Source organism: Phyllostomus discolor, chromosome 5 (genome assembly GCF_004126475.2).
Source record: "Phyllostomus discolor isolate MPI-MPIP mPhyDis1 chromosome 5, mPhyDis1.pri.v3, whole genome shotgun sequence".
Lineage (NCBI taxonomy): Eukaryota > Metazoa > Chordata > Mammalia > Chiroptera > Phyllostomidae > Phyllostomus > Phyllostomus discolor.
In genome coordinates, this window is record NC_040907.2 from 94,955,101 (window position 1) to 94,971,540 (window position 16,440).

The 16,440-nt window shown below is 36.3% G+C and overlaps 1 protein-coding gene across 1 annotated transcript in view; it reads left to right on the top strand.

Moving 5' to 3' along the window:
- Positions 1-16,440, top strand: part of GMDS (GDP-mannose 4,6-dehydratase) — a 693,656-nt gene that overhangs the window by 227,970 nt on the left and 449,246 nt on the right. The window lies entirely within an intron of this gene.

Genomic DNA, 16,440 nt, shown 5'->3' on the forward strand with positions numbered 1-16,440 from the left:
TTTATTTTTATGTATTATTTTTAATTCTTTGTATTTCTACTTCACCATGACTAGACATGGAAACTTTATTTTGAAAAAGCATTCCTATAAGAACATTATTTTTAAGGATTACAGATAGGTAATATGTACTTTTATGATAATATGTTATAAGTTAAATTTCTTAATGTTTTGGACTTTAATGAATATATATGTATATTAATGTCTTAGGAGAAAGTAAAAAATATTTTCTTGCAAAGATTATTTAATTTTGCAAATTAACTGTTCTTTAGCAATCTCTTGACATTTTAAACAAAAAGTAGTTGTAACAGGATGCATTGGTTGCAAGGAGCAGAATACCTAACTTAAAAGCCGTCTAAACAATGAAAAGTTTATGAACTTGCATAACAGGAAATCTGGGCACAGGGCCAGGTCAGCAGTGTCGATGTGGACAGAGGCTCCTTCCATCTTTTTGGCATGGCTGCCTTATCAGGTTAGCTTGCTTTTAGGGTCAGTTCCCTCATTATCCCAAAATGGTTGCTATAGCTCCCAACGTCCAGGTTTTCTTCCATGAATGTATTATTAGAGGGGAAAACCTTTTCCTGGTTTTTCCTCATGTCTTCTTGGCCAGGGAAATAGAATTGTCATAGCTGGCTTACAGCTATTATGATTTAGCTTCTTGTGCTAGACAGTGTGTTTCCTGACCACGCAGCAGAGTGAATACCACAACAAATTTAGGACTCTGGTGGCCAGCTAGGAGGGGGTGTAGGGTGGAGACTGCTGTTCATAAAAATTTTAGATAACAAAGATATTTTATTTCCTCGAAAGTGCCATATTCTCTCTTGCTTCTAGGACCTTCTCATTGCTTTTTGGAATTTTTCCTTCTATGCATAGTAATTGTCTTTATGTCTTTTAACTACCAGCTTAGATATAACTTTGTTGGGGAAGACTTTCTGAATATCAGAAAAAAAAAAAGAAGTCTTTAAGGGAAAAATCACTGCTAGGAAGAGAGATTCTAAACTTGTATGCACTTTGCAACCTAGCATCAAACTTTAAAGCAGAAGTTGAGCAAACTAAAAGGGAAGTAGACAAGTTGTAATCATAGTAAGAGATTTTAGCCCACTTCCCTTATAAGTGCTATAAGCCAACAAAAAAAATTAAACAGCATGATTAACTTACTTAAGCTAAGTATATATCATGTGGCTTGATATATATTTAGGTGAAGTTATATAGTATCAGCCTTATACATACTCTTTTAGGGAATAGGAAAGGAGGGAATACTCCCCAACTCATTTTACGAAGCACTATAACATTTAAAGTTAACAAGACTATTAAGAGAAAACAACATTACAGACCAATCTCACTTGTGAACTTTCATACAAAAAACTTGTAAACAAAATAACTGCAAACCAAAGTCCACAATATATAATGAGGATAATACATTACTAGCTAATTGAGTTTATTTCAGAAATGTAAGTATTCAACATTTTAAAATAAATTAATGTTTCACCCATTATTTATTTACATAGTAAAAATATTTTTTGTTATTCTGTTACAGTTGTCCCAATTTTCCCCCCTTTGCCCTCCTCTGCCCAGTCCATTGCCTGTTCCCACAGTCAGTCCCCAGACCATTGTCCATGTCCATGGGTCATTCATACATGTTCTTTGACTAGTCCCTCCTTCTTTTTTCCACTATTATCTCTCTCCTCCTTCCCCTCTTGTCACTGTCAGTCTGTTTCATGTTTCCATGCCTCTGGTTCTGTTTTCCCCGTTAGTTTATTTTGTTCATGAGAGTCCTCTTATAAGTAAGGTCATTACAGTATTTGTTTTTCACCATCTGGCTTATTTCACTCAGGATAATATTCTCCAGTTCCATCCATGCTGTCCCAAAAGTAGGAGCTCCTTCTTTCTTTCTGCTGTATAGTATTCTGTTGTGTAAATGTACCACAGTTTTTTTGATCCACTCATTTACTGATGGACACTTAGGCTGTTTCCAGCACTTGGCTATTGTAAATAGTACTGCTATGAACATAAGGGTGTGTAAGTTGTTTTGAATTGGTGATTTAGGATTCTTCAACACATTATTTAAATAAAAGAGATAAATTACATATTTTCTTACCAGAAACAGGTAATTATTTGATAATAATGGAACTTTTAAAATCTGCTATAGTGTATATGTTAGTGTCCTACTGCTGCTTTAACAAATTGGTATAAACTTAATGGCTTAAAACAACACAAATTTATTATCTTACAGTTCTGGAGGTCAGAAGTCCAAAATGGGGTAGAAGAACCATGTTTTTATTCTGGAGGCCCTAGGGGAGAATTTGTTGTCCTGTTTTCCAGCTTCTAAAGACTGCCTTGGATGGTGGCCTGCTATCACTCTAACCTCTGCTTTTGTGCTCACATTTCATTCTCTGGCTCTGACTTTCCTGACAGAAAAGGGCCATAGTGTTTCTGTTGGGTCTACCTGGGTAATCCAGGATAGATTTTTTGCTTTTCTTTTAGATTTCTTTTCAGTTCATCTTTATCTTGCACATTTTTATAAGCAGACAGGAGGAACTATGTTGCTCCTTCAAATTTTGCTTAGAAATCCACACAGCTAAAATTTTTATTTCTCTTTGGTAGCAAATTCTACCTTCCATAAACACTAAAACACTTTTCATCCAATTCTTTGTCCCTTTATAACAAGGATTATCTTTCCTCTAGTTTCCAATGACATGATCTTCATTCCCTTCAGAGACCTTATCAGATTCACCCTTAATGTCCATATTTCTAGCATGCACTTTAAACTGGATAAAAATTTTATTGATAGGAAGTTACAAAAGGCCAAAACAAAAGGAAGTAATGTCATACTTCCTATCAGAAGTGGGGAGATGCAGTGTCATTAAAATGTAAATTCTTCCCTAATTCATCTATACATGTATATACAGTCCCAGCAAAGGGTGTGTGTGGGGGTGTGTATGTGTGTAAACTAAACTGATTGTAAAATTTATATGGAAATTGAAAGGGACAGAATAGAAAACACAGCAAACAAACAAACAAATATAGTCAACACACTCTTGAGAGAAAACAGCATGGTGGGAGGAATGAATAGCTCTGTTGGTTATTAAGATTTATCTTAGGTCACATTAATCAAAACACTGAGACTTTGTACTGAGAATAACAAAAGAATAATGAAACACAGAATTAAGGAAGGTGGGGAAGACTCTCATCTTTTCAGTAAATGGTATTATGTCAGTTGCTTTGCCATGTGAGAAAAAACCTTACACCATATACAATTGTAGGTCAGTTAAGATCTGAATGCAAAAGGCAAAATAAGTGATCTTCTAGAACATCATATAGTGGAATATTTTCGTAACCTGAAAGTAGGGAAAGATTTCTTATATAGGATATAAAAACCATATCAGCCTGTCCATGTGGCTTAGTTGTAGTGTTGTCCTGTACACCTGAAAGTTTTGGGTTCAATCCCCCATCAGGGTATATACCTAGGTTGTGGGTTTGATCCCTGCTCAAGGTGTGTATGGGAGGCAGCCAATCAATATTTCTCCTATTGATGTTTCTCTCTCTTTACCTTCCTCTCTTCCTAAAATCAATAAGCATATTCTGGGGTGAGGGTTAAAAAAAAAAAGAAAGTTTACCAGAATGGTTGTTTGATCTTTAAAGTTTGAATTCATTCTTGACTGCTGGCTTTCAGACAATAAGTAAATTAGAATGTGTAAACTTGAAGAATGACATGACTTACTGTATACTAGTTTTAAGAGTTTTTGTACCATACAATTGTAGTGTTGTTTTTCAGTGTAAACAAAATGGTATAAGCATTTAGTAAACATTGAAAAACTTTATCTAAAAGTACACGGAAGTTCAGTTTTCAAACTTGTGTACCCAGTTTTCTAAAATTACATGTAGTTTGCCAGATAAAGTATTCTTTATAGGGTAACAATGCATTTTTTAAAATATTCAACATGTATAGTCTTACTTTTTATGATTTTATTCTTAAGCGTTATGTGGATGACTTGGATATAATCAAGTTTAAATAACATTATGCCATGTAACTTGGTATTTCAGAGAATTGCATACTAAGTTTGCTTTACAAAGGAAAAATCCCTTTAGGACCCCAGTAAGCATGCCCTCTTTCCCACTCTTCCAATTCATTGTTTAATAAAATTAGATTGTTTGAGTTTATTAGGCTATTCCAAGACCTTTGTATTCAAATTTTACTACAACTTAACTATTTGAGATCATGTAAAGAGAATTGCCTGCAGATTTGTGTTCTGGTGGATAACATCAAATGTCCATTACAACAGGAGTATAATCTAGGATGTGAATTGGGCATTGATTTTAGTATATATTCAGGCTGCTTCTTAGTTTTTAGTGTTGGAATTTATCCAAACACAACTGAAAAGGAAAATTTGTACTTCAGATAGTCAGGGTTTCTAGGAATTCTTATGTATGTGCAAGCATGCATGTGTACAGCACACACTCATAGTGTATACAAGTAGAAAAATATTTTTGCTTCAACATAAAACTAATTCCTCAAACCACCATTTAATGTAAGCTGTATGATGAATTTGGGGGAGATAGTTTTAGTATTGTAATTACTGCTCACATTTCTTTAATCACTCTTCCCCAACAAGTATAAAAAATTGTATCAGAAAATGAGCAGGCTTTTACTACTCTATTCAACTATTTTATTACATGTAATATGATAGAAAGTATAGAAAAATTAGTGAAATGAATTTCAGGAAAATATTAATTATATGAATTATTAAAATTGATTCAAGAAAACCTCAGTAGACTACTAACAGAAGACCTAGTAACAATGATATATGTATATACCTCAAACACTCTTTTTCTAGACATTTTCATAAGCCTTTAATGAATAGATGATTCTTATGCTACTTACTTTTGGGGAGCACCCAAAACGGTGAGATGGTTCCTAATTGAATTGTGAAACTAGCAAAGGCCTAAAAGCACAAAATTTTTAAAAAAAAAATTATAGGCTAAGAAAGTCTCAAATGAAAAAAATCTACGTGAAATTATCAATAGACATATTCAACCACAAAACACTTGAAGTGTTCCTATTAAAAATGACCTTTCTTGTATTTGCTTTGACAGTGTGCAGCACATAAAGACACATTTTATTTTTCACTTCATACATAAGCAACTAAGCTAGAAATACAGTGTGAATAGCATATGTAATTTAAAAGTTTCTAGTGGCTAAATGAAAGCAAAAAGAAACAGGACAATTAATTTGAATAGAACATTTCATTTAAGCCAGGACATACAAAATGTTGTTTAACATACAACAGTAGCCACATTTCAATTGTTTGTCTCAAGTGGTTAGTGACTTTTGTTTTGGAGAGCTCAGGTGTAAACTGTTTGACGCAGTGCTACACTGCTTGCCCTGCCTATAGCTCTGTGTGGCTCCCAATGCTCTGGCTTTGGTTTTGTCTCCCTCCAACCATCTCGTCAAGGCATGAAGACTGCTGAGAGAAAAGTGGGGAGAAGAACTCTAAGATTTTATGAGGTATATTCAGATACCTTTTTGATAATATTACTTGAATTAGCAAAGATTTGTAGGAGCCCTGTTAAGTCACAGAAACAAAGAATGTTTGGATATCAGACAACAAGGTCCCACTTGTGAAGCCAGGTTAGCCAGCTACAAAGTAAAGGTGATCACATTTATGAGTGATATATCTCCTCTTTTTAGGGACACTTTGAAAAAAGATTTTTATTTATTTTTAGAGAGAGGGGAAGGAAAGAAGAGAGGGAGAGAACACTGATGTGAAAGAGAAACATTGATTGGTTGCTCTTCGTATGCACCCTGACCAGGGACCAGATCTGCAACCCAGGCATGTACCCTGACCAGGAATAGAACTGGCAACCTTGTGGGATAATGCTCAATCAAGTGAGCCACACCAGTCAGGGTGACACTGTTTTTTCTAAAGATATTCTTCATTGTTTTTGTCTTCTTTCCATCCAGAATGCTAGTTGTGGCATACTTTCTAACCTTCTTATCTGAAACTTTTCTAATAGGTTCCCAATCCATGATTTTACAAATTCATATCAATATTTAAGAGAAAGAGCAAGAAGTTGAAAATCTATTTGAAAAAATAATGAAAGAAACCCCCCCCCCCCCCCCATTTTGGTGAAAGAAATAGACATGCAAGTCCAGGAAGCATAGAAAGTGCCAAGCAAGGTGGGTGCAAAGAGGCCCACTCCAAGAATCATCATGATGAAAATGCCAAAGGTTAAAGAAAGACTCTTAAAAGTAGCAAGAGAAAAGAAGTTAGTTACCTACAGGGGAGTTCCAATAAGACTGTCAGTAGATTTCTCAAAAGAAAATTTGTAGGCTAGAATGGATCATCAAGAAATATTCAAAGTCATGAAAAGCAGGGACCTACAGGCAAGATTATTCTACTTCGGAAAGCTGTCATTTAGAGTCAAAGGGCGGATAAAGAGCTTCCCAGACAAGGAAAAAAATAAAGGAATTCATCATCACCAAACCATTATTATATGAAATGTTAAGGGGACTTATTTACAATAAAGAAGATAAAAATATGAACAATAAAATAGCAATAAATACATATCTATCAGCAATTGAATCTAAAAAACAAACTAAGCATACAAGAAGAACAGAGACAGAACCATGCACATGGAGAACATTTTGATGGTTGCCAGATGGGACAGGGGTATGAGGGAACAGGTGAAGAGGTGAGGGGATTAAGAAATACAAAAGGTAGTTACAGAATGGCCAGTAGGATGGAAGATACAGTATAGGAAATGGAATAGCCAAAGAACTTATACCCATGACCCATGGACATGAACAATGGTGAGGAGATTGCCTGAGGGAGTGGGGGTTGTTAGATGCGGAGGAGCAAAGGGGAAAAATTGGGACAACTGTAATAGCATAACCAATAAAATATAATTAAAAAATAAAATTGATGTTTAAAAAAAATTATTATTAAGCAATATGTTCAACAGAAATCCATGATCCCTACTTACTCCTGCGCCGTACCTCTCTTGCTTCTCCACCTGTCCTTCAGGCCCAATGATGACAATTTGAGGATCAGGGATGGGATCTACTGTCTGTAGCACATGTTAGTGGATAATGTTTTAAGAGTTGAAAGTTCAATGGTTTGTTTCCTTTAAGACCAGTCAGAATAGCCTTGGTATGAAAATGGCCCTATAAAAATGTCCCTGGCAAAATAGCTTAATTAAATGGTCTAAGATAAATATCATAGGTGCTGTTATTGTTGCTTATAGTCCTTTACTACATCATATTCTCCAGACAATTAAAGTAGTCACGTTCTCTTGTGTTTCATTTTTTTTATTCATTACCTTTTGGGGGGCATGCCTAAAGTAGCAATCTTCTAGGCATTTTATTTCTCTACTTTTTTCATTCCTTAAGTAGGCTTTGCAATTATTATAAATTCTATTTATATAGGCACACATGTGTATGGACATTTTTGTATATAAGTGTATATGTATGTGGACCTTGTGGAGTATCCTTTGGAGCATTTGTTGGCTTTCCACTTTAGATGTAGGGAGCCAGAATTCTGGAAGTAAAGTTGACTTCTATGACCTTTCATTCCACCTCATGGAAATCTCTACAGCTCTTACAAGCTGATATATTTTACTTTAAAATACAGCGTCAAAAAGATCGTATGCCACGATCAACTGGGATTTATTCTGGGAATGCAAGGATAGTACAATATTCACAAATCAATAAATGTGATTCACGACATAAACAAAATGAAAGATAAAAACCACATGATTACATCAATAGATGTAGTAAAAGCTTTTGATAAAATCTAGCACCCATTTATGATAAAAACTGTCAGCAAAGTGAAAAAGAGGGAACATAGCTAAACATAATAAAGGTCACAAACCCACTGCCAGCATCATACTCAATGAGCAAAAACTACATACATTCCCTTTAAGATCAAGAACAAAACAGGGATTTCACCTCTCTTATGCAACATAGTACTGGAAGTCCTAGCCACAGCAATCAGACAAGAAAAAGAAATAAAGGGCATCCAAATTGGAAAGGAAGAAGTAAAACTGTCTTTATTTGCAGATGATATGATACTATACATAGGGAACCCGAAAGATTCCACCAAGCAACTATTAGAACTGATAAGTGAATTTATAAGGTAGCAGGATACAAAATTAATATTCAGAAATAAGTTGCATTTTTATATGCTAATAATGAACTAACAGAAAGGTAAATTAAAACAATAGCATTCACAGTTGCTTCAAAAAGAATAAAATACCTAGGAATAAACCTAATCAAGGATATAAAACACCTGTATATGGAAAATTAGGACACTGAAGAAAGAAACTGAAGAAGTTACAAATCAGTGGAAGCATATACCATGTTCAGGGATAGGACGAATAATGTCATTAAAATGTCCATACTACCCAAAGCACTCTACAGATGCAACACAGTTCCTATCAAGATTCCAATGATGTGTTTCACAGAACTAGAACAAAAATTGCAAAAATTTATATGAAACCGCAACAGGCCCCACATAGCAACAGTGATCCTCAGAAAGAAGAATAAAGTTGGAGGAATTACTCTACCTAATATCAAACTATACTACAAGTCCATGGTAATCAAAACATCATGGTACTGGCATAAAAACAGACACATAGATCAATGGAACAGGATAGAGAGCCCAGAAATAAACCCACAGCTTTATAGTCCATTAACATTTGACAGAGGAAGCAAGCACATACAATGGGCTAAAGACAGTTTATTCAATAAATAGTATTGGGAAAATTGGACAGATATGTACATAAAAAGGAAACTAGACCACCTTCTTACACCACACACAAGAATAAACTCAAAATGGATTAAAGACTTAAATGTTACATCCCAAACCATAAAAATCCCAAAGAAAACAGAGGCAGCAAAATCTCTGACATGGCTCATAGAAATTTTTTTATTGGATTTATCTCCTCAGGCAAGGAAACAAAAGAAAAAATAAACAAATGGGGCTTCATCAAACTAAAACTTTTTGCACAACAAAGGAAATTGTCAACAAAATAAAAAGACAATCTCAAAGAATAAGAGAACATATCTGCCAATACGTCTGATAAGGAGTTAATATCCAAAATTTATAAAGAACTTATAAAACTCAACACCAAAAAACAAACGACCCTGTTAAAAACTGGGCAAAGGACTTCAATAGACACCTCTGCAAAGAGGATGTACAGATAGCTAACTACACATAGGAAAAGATGCTCAACTTCACTAATCATCAGAGAAATGCAAATAAAAACCACAATGAGATACCATCTCACACCTGTCAGAATGACCATCATCAATAAATAAAAAAAAAAAAAACAAGTGCTAGGAGGATGTGGGGAAAGGGGAACTCTTCTGCACTGCTGGTGAGAATGCATACTGGTGCAGCCACTGTGGAAAGCAGTATGGAGATACCTCAAAAAATTAAAAATGGATCTGCCTTTTGACCCAGGGATCCCACTTCTGGGAATATGTCCGATGGAACCCAAAACACTAATTCCAAAGAACATAAGCACCTTTATGTTCATTGCAGCATTATTTACCGTTGCCAGGATATGGAAGCAACCCAGGTGTCCATCAGTAGATGAGTAGATAAAACAACTATGGGACATTTACACAATTGATTCTACCTTGCCATAAAAAAAGAGAAAAATTTACCCTTTGTAACAGTATGGATGGATCTGGAGAACATTATGCTAAGTGAAATAAGCCAGTCAGAGAAAGACAAATACCATAGGATTTAATTCCTATGTGGAATCTAATGGGCAAATAGAACTAAGAAGCAAAATAGAGACAAACTCGTAAAATGAGAGTAGGATGACAGCTAAGCAGTGGGGCAAGGTGGTTAGAAGGTGAGGGACTGGGCAAAAAGGAAAAAGGGCTCATGGACAATAAATGGTGTGGTAATTGCTGGGGAAGGGGGATATAAGAAGACTGAATGATAGTGGGAAAATATATTTATATATATATAAAATAAAATTGTATGTTTTAAAAAATAAAAATGGGAGAAATTAATGTACATCTCTGGAAGTAAACATATTCATCATGAATGCAAAGGTGATATTACTAATGTGTTTTCTACAGGGAATAATCTTTTCTGATAGTTAAGTCAAATATATCATATAACTTTTCTAATACCTCATCTGAATAGTAACCAGCTCCGTTTTTATACAGACTGATTGTGTCTTTAAATAGCATGCTTATAAAATTATATTCACTTAAGTAGAATTTCACCCAAATGGTCAATATGCACATGACTTGATAATAGTTCATGTTGATAAATGTTCACAATGGTGTAGCATCACTCTTGATTCTTTGGTTTAATTCGTCTTGTGGACATGTCTGCCAGGCCCTGCTGTCATCCTCCTTTTTTTGCCCTCTGTGTAGGGAGGTAAATGTGGTCTAGTGTGTCCTCTGTCTCAGGTAGTAAGGAATCATTTGTCTCACAGAAAGTAGGTGAGCAGAAATCACAGACCACCAGACTAGAAATTTAGATGAGGGACATGTTTTTGAAGGAAAGTATTCATTAGGGTTAGTGTGGAATTGGTCTCCCATGCCCTCTGCATTTAATAAGCAACTCTGTGTCCAGAGGTACTTAGTAGTTTTAACTCCAAAATAATCATATTTTTAACTTCAAATTTTATTCTGTTCATAAAAGTTGGAGGAAATTCTGTGCCCCTGTCTTACTGACCAGTCATTAACCCGATGAATGTATTTCTATGGCAGTGTTTTCTTTAATGTTGTGTCTGCTCATCAAGAGTGATTTGCATTAGGGAGAATACTTTTGAGAAAAAGCTATGTGAGAAGTTTCCTTGCAGGGTTTTTTTTCTTTTTAAATATATTGGGTTGGCTACAGGATTTGTTTGTAAGTTAGTTTGTTTATTTTCTATAAGATGGCTCTAATAGGGCTTAGTTGTGTTTAACTTCATGTGAAACAATTTTGTTAAGTTATATTGTGACAGCTGTCATGTCAGTGTACCTTTAAAAATACTCTGGCGAATTTTTATTTATTTATTTATTTATTTATTTATTTATTTATTTTTAGAGAGGAAAGAGAGGGAGAAAGAGAAAGAGAGAGAAACATCAATGTGCAGTTACTAGGGGCCGTGGCCTGCAACCCAGGCATGTGCCCTGACTGGGAATCGAACCTGAGATGCTTTGGTTCGCAGCCCGCACTCAATCCACTGAGCTATGCCAGCCAGGGTTTGGTGAATTCTTGTGCAGCCATTTTAATGTTGAAGATGGAAGAAAATAGGCAACATTTTTGCCATATTATGCATTATTATATCAAGAAAGGTAAAAAGACAAATGAAACACATAAAAAATTTGTGCAGTGTCTGGAGAAGGTGCTGTGACTGATCAAACGTGTCAAAAGTGGTTTGTGAAGTTTTGTGCTCAAGATTTCTTACTGGACAATGCTCCATGGTCGGTAGACCAGTTGAAGTTGATAGCAAGCAAATGGAGATATTAATTGAGAACATTCAACAACATATCACGTGGGAGGTAGCCGACATACTCAAAATATCCAAATCAATAAAGTCATTGGTGAAAATGAGAAATGTGTCTTTTATTTTATGGAAAAAAGCTAAACAGGCATTTTGGCCAATCCAATATATATTTGTTTCCCCATATGAACAGGATATTACTCTGACATATCAAAGGCTTGCTCTTGCTGCAAGCTCAAGGAACACTGAAGCGTACCATTTTAGTGGAAATTGTGGACCATGAGTAAATGTTAAGGATGTGAAAGCATCAAGCGCCTACTAAACAAGCCTGCATTTATTCCTCAGAGGGGCTGTTATGGCAGTCTTTCTAGCTTTTGCCAGTGTAGCTTGCTTATCAAAGCACTTTATCAGTGGGGAAGAGATGTAGGTTAACCACTTCACTTAACTTCAGCTTCCCAGTCACAGTCTGTCAGCAAACAGCTGCTTTTCAGCATGTACGCCCTGTGTGGTGCAGCCAATGCAGCAGTGGGGACAAAACCAGCATTGTGTCAGGAAGAAGGGGGCTGGTCTTCAAGGAAAAGTGTCTGAGCCCAACTTTATGTTTTCATATAAGGGGTTCTTTGGTGAGCCAGGCTTTCCCCCTCTCTTTATTTCAAGGTTCAATATTAACTTTAAAAGTTTGGCTTACTAAAGCAGGTAAACTATAGATATATTGTGACAAGTAGTGGTTAAAACTTTTATTTTTGTAAGTCACTGTTGCATTGCTTATGTGGCTTTTTTCTGCCACTTTGTTTTTCCTGCTTCTATCCTCTCTTCATTTTCTTGTTATCTTTCTGACTTCAGTTTAGGCTGCTTTAGAAATAATGTTCAAGTTAGTAACTTGTAGACCTCAGTGGTGAGAGATACCAGCATTTGTGTTTGTAAACACTAGAGAGCAGCAGAACCAAATCTCAAGACAATCAGATTCTCCTAGTCAGGAAATGCAGCCACTCTGTCACATCACAACTTAATCTGTAGAAATTTCTTTAAAATGTAGTTGAGCAATGTTACTGTTTGTGATGTCCAGTTTCCTTGTTCTAGCTACAAGGCAGGGTCTAGCCTCTCAGCATATTTGTCTTCTGACAGTCATAAAGCCAATTTCCATGCTGTCCACCCCACATTATTATAGAAATGCTTGTCAGGATGTAGCCTGTGTCCCTGGGGGTCTGGGATGAGCACAACTTGACTTGGGAGGGACAGGCAGAACACTTTCAGTGGGACTGTGTTATTTACAGCTTTTGTCACCATAGCATTGCTTTTTGACTAATGTCAAAGAGTGGGAAGTTAATCTGGTTTGCCTACTCTTTGTACCATTTGTAAATCTCCAGTCAGATTTTCATCTTTCTTACCTTCTTTTCTTTTCACACACACACAAAAAAACCATGAAAAATGCCACCAGCCCTCCTCCGAAGGTGTGCCTGGTGTGAGAACTCTGTCATTGGGGACACTGTTTATTAAAGAACTGTTGTTGATGATCATCATAACACTACCGAGGGTCCCTTTTTAATCTCAAGAGCCCATATTTTTACTTCACTATCTTTCTACCTTCAAAAAATTATTCCAGGTAGGTCAGAGGTGGAAATTGAAATATCTAGTATTTATTTTATACCTTCTGAAAGGTATACTTCTGAAAAATACTTCCAAAAGTGTGTTTTTATGGCTAAAGATGTTATAGTGACCTGTGGTGATTAATTTGGAGAACACTGCTTACCTCATCAGTTTCACAGGAGATATGAGCGTATCAAGGGCTCTGAAGTCTTTCACTAAAAAAACTTTTTAAAACCTTTTTTATAGTTTATTTTCCTATAGAATACTCTTTATGAGGTTATCTGCTTAGCTTCATTATATCCTATATTTACTTCCTGATATTTATAGGAAAAGAATAATCACTAATCAGCCTATATGATTTTATTGTTTTAAGCTCTCTTGACATTTTGCCTAGACCCCTGCTTATTTGGAATAGGCAAGTGAATAATTACAGGAGTATCTATATACCTAGTATAGACAGCAGAAGCCTAGAAGAGAAGTAGCACTAAGGGATCCCTGAGACAGACCTTACCATGTTGGACATAGTTTGGATTTCTAGGTATTAATTGCTAATCATCCTGATTGATGTTCAGTCATAAGGCACTGAAAAACATTATTTTGTTTCTAGTTAGCAAACATATTGAAGAATCAATAATCTAGTTATTCCTGGAATGTATGCTTATAAAATACAACTTCATAATCAGTTACACTAATATATTTAGATTTTTAGCCATCCAAAACCTAATTTATCAACACCTTGTTATCTTAAACACTTTACATGGAAGGGTCATAAATCCTTCTTAAAAAGGCTTTATTTTACCATTTAATTAAGTTTCCATGATTTCCTTCATTGACTTTAAAAGGGAGTAAAGGGTTGACTTGATTTTCATTAGGCACACAAATGAATAAATTAAACTCAGGTGAAAGGGGCACACTGTCCTTTAACTCCTAATAGCACAATAAATTGAACACTGAGACACTTCATTAGGTCAGGCTGTCTAGGACATAAGATTACTCTTGGGGAGGAGATTTTTGAATCCTCTTTTGCTCTGTGTCATGATGTTTGCTGTTTCCTAAAGAACTTGAATGTGAGTGGTAATATTGATGTAATTGACAAATTTTAGCTTTTATTTAGTTCAGACGACTAAATATTCAGAGAAATGAATAAAATGTAAAATAGAAAATGTTAGTACCATTTGAGACACAGTTGTGAGAGGTAAGATGCAAATGGGTGAGTCTTTGGGAAATAAGGGAAGACATATTTGAGGAGGTGACTTGTTAGGTTGCCCTTGAAGATTGCTTAAAGTTTGAACTTTGAAAGATGAGGGAAAGGGCATCTGTGCAGATCAAATAAAGCATTCAGAAATACCAAGGAAAGAATGCTTGGTGCATATGCATATGGGGAGAACAGTTGATTTGACCTCTTCGCTGCTTTACAATGAGGCCTTCGCTCTCCAATGAATAACCTGCATCAGCCTAGTTGAGACTAGACAGTGTTCTATTTATGAAATCTGAGAGATGTGATACTGTATACATAAAGAATTTTATTCAGCTGTAAGTTATAGAAGCCTGGAAAGCAGCTTAAATGAATTTATTTTTCTCATGTGGTAGTCTTACTGGGCAGCCTTGTGCTGTTCCAGGACAGTTGGTGGGGTTCTGTTGTTCGCCACCTAGAGGCATAACTCTGGAGACAGGAGTTTGGTGAAAAGGAAAGCGGTTGCTTACATAAAAGTTACATACTTTTGGAACAGTGGCAGGTTTCTGCCTCAGGGTCCTGCCAGTCCAAGAGTGTGCCTGAAATCCCCTTTCCCACTCCTAAAAGTACCATCCTTTATGAGATGCAGATAACTGCAGCAGGATTATCCAAGCAGTTTGTTAGGTTTCTGGTCTCAGTTTAGCTAGTGCTGCCACTTTCTGTGTGGGAGGGGTGCAGGGCCTTGGTGCCCAGCCATGCAGTCTCCTAGAAACCCTCTGGTCTCAGGAACTCAGGCTCCAGGCTAGCCAGGAGAGGGGAAAGAGAGCACGAATCTGTGCATTCCATGCATCTTGGCACATTCTGTTTTAAAGACTTGGCCCAGAAATCCCTGTGCTATGGAACATCCTGCTTTTTAACCATTGCACACTAATATCTGCCATGTTTGCCTTTGCCCCTCTTCTGGTCGCATTTTGCTCCCCAGGTGGGCAGAAGTTTTGATCCAAGCATGCTCTGTACAAGTTCCCTTCTCCTGAGCCAGAAGCTGCTCAGCTGCCTCGGCAATCCCCCTTCTCAGGCGGCCCTTTCCTTTGCAAGGAGGGCAAGCTGCTTCTAATCTTCATTTCCACTTTGGGCTTTTCTCCCCACCCATGCCTTCTCCTGGTGAACTTGCCTGACCCCTCTGTTATAGTAGGATGCTTAGAGGAGGAGCCTAGAGATGATACAGCCATTCCACAATGCTTTTGGGCGTGACAGCGTCTTCTGTTTTCTTCTCAGCTATCAATCTGGACTTTCTTCCTCATGGTCTCATAGTGTCTTCTTCACTTTGGGTATTATGCCCACATTTCAGGCCAGAAGGATTGCCTGGGTTTTCATATTTGCCTCTGCATTTGGTCTGTTTCAGTACCACCTGTCATAAGCTTCTGGAAAACTTCACTCTACATATATGAGAATACAAGAATGAAAAAGATAAATAAAGCCTTGGTACTTTATGATAAAAATTTTGACTTTGCAGCCCCCTTGAAGTGTCTCGGGCACCCTCATGGGTTCCTAGAACATATTTTGAGAACAGTTGCTATAGATAAGTGGTTGACAAACTATGGCCTGTGGGCCAAATGCAGCCCTGAGACAAGAAGAATGGTTGTCACATTTTTAATAACAGCTTTATTGAGGTATAACTCACATATCATGCAATTTACCCATTTAAAGTATAAATTTCAGTGGTTTTAAGGATATTCATAGAGTTTTGCAACCATCATCTTAATTTTAGAATATTGTCATCACCCCCAAAAGTATACCCATACTTGTTAGCTATTACTCTTCATTTCTCTCCTAACCCCTCTAACCATTGGCAACTACTAATGTACTTTCTGTCTCTGTAGATTTGCCTGCTGTGGACATTTCAAGTAAATGAATGATAAACATGGTCATTTTTGAGGGAAATAAATATTGCTCTAGTTTATCAATTTAAAAGCAGTATAATGTAATACTTTGGGAACTTCTCATTGATTTCTTTACTATTAACTGCATAATTGGGTTTATGGTTTCTTTCAGCAGTTATTCTTGATTAATGAATCATTGATTCGGTGATTATGCAATTATTCCATGGGGCATATGGTTTGGCTCAAATTACAAATGAAGAAAATATCAATTTAAAATAGCCCAGGAATGGAAGTGAATGACTTGAATTGCAAAGCCCTCAATCTTTCTTTTCCTGCATGATTATT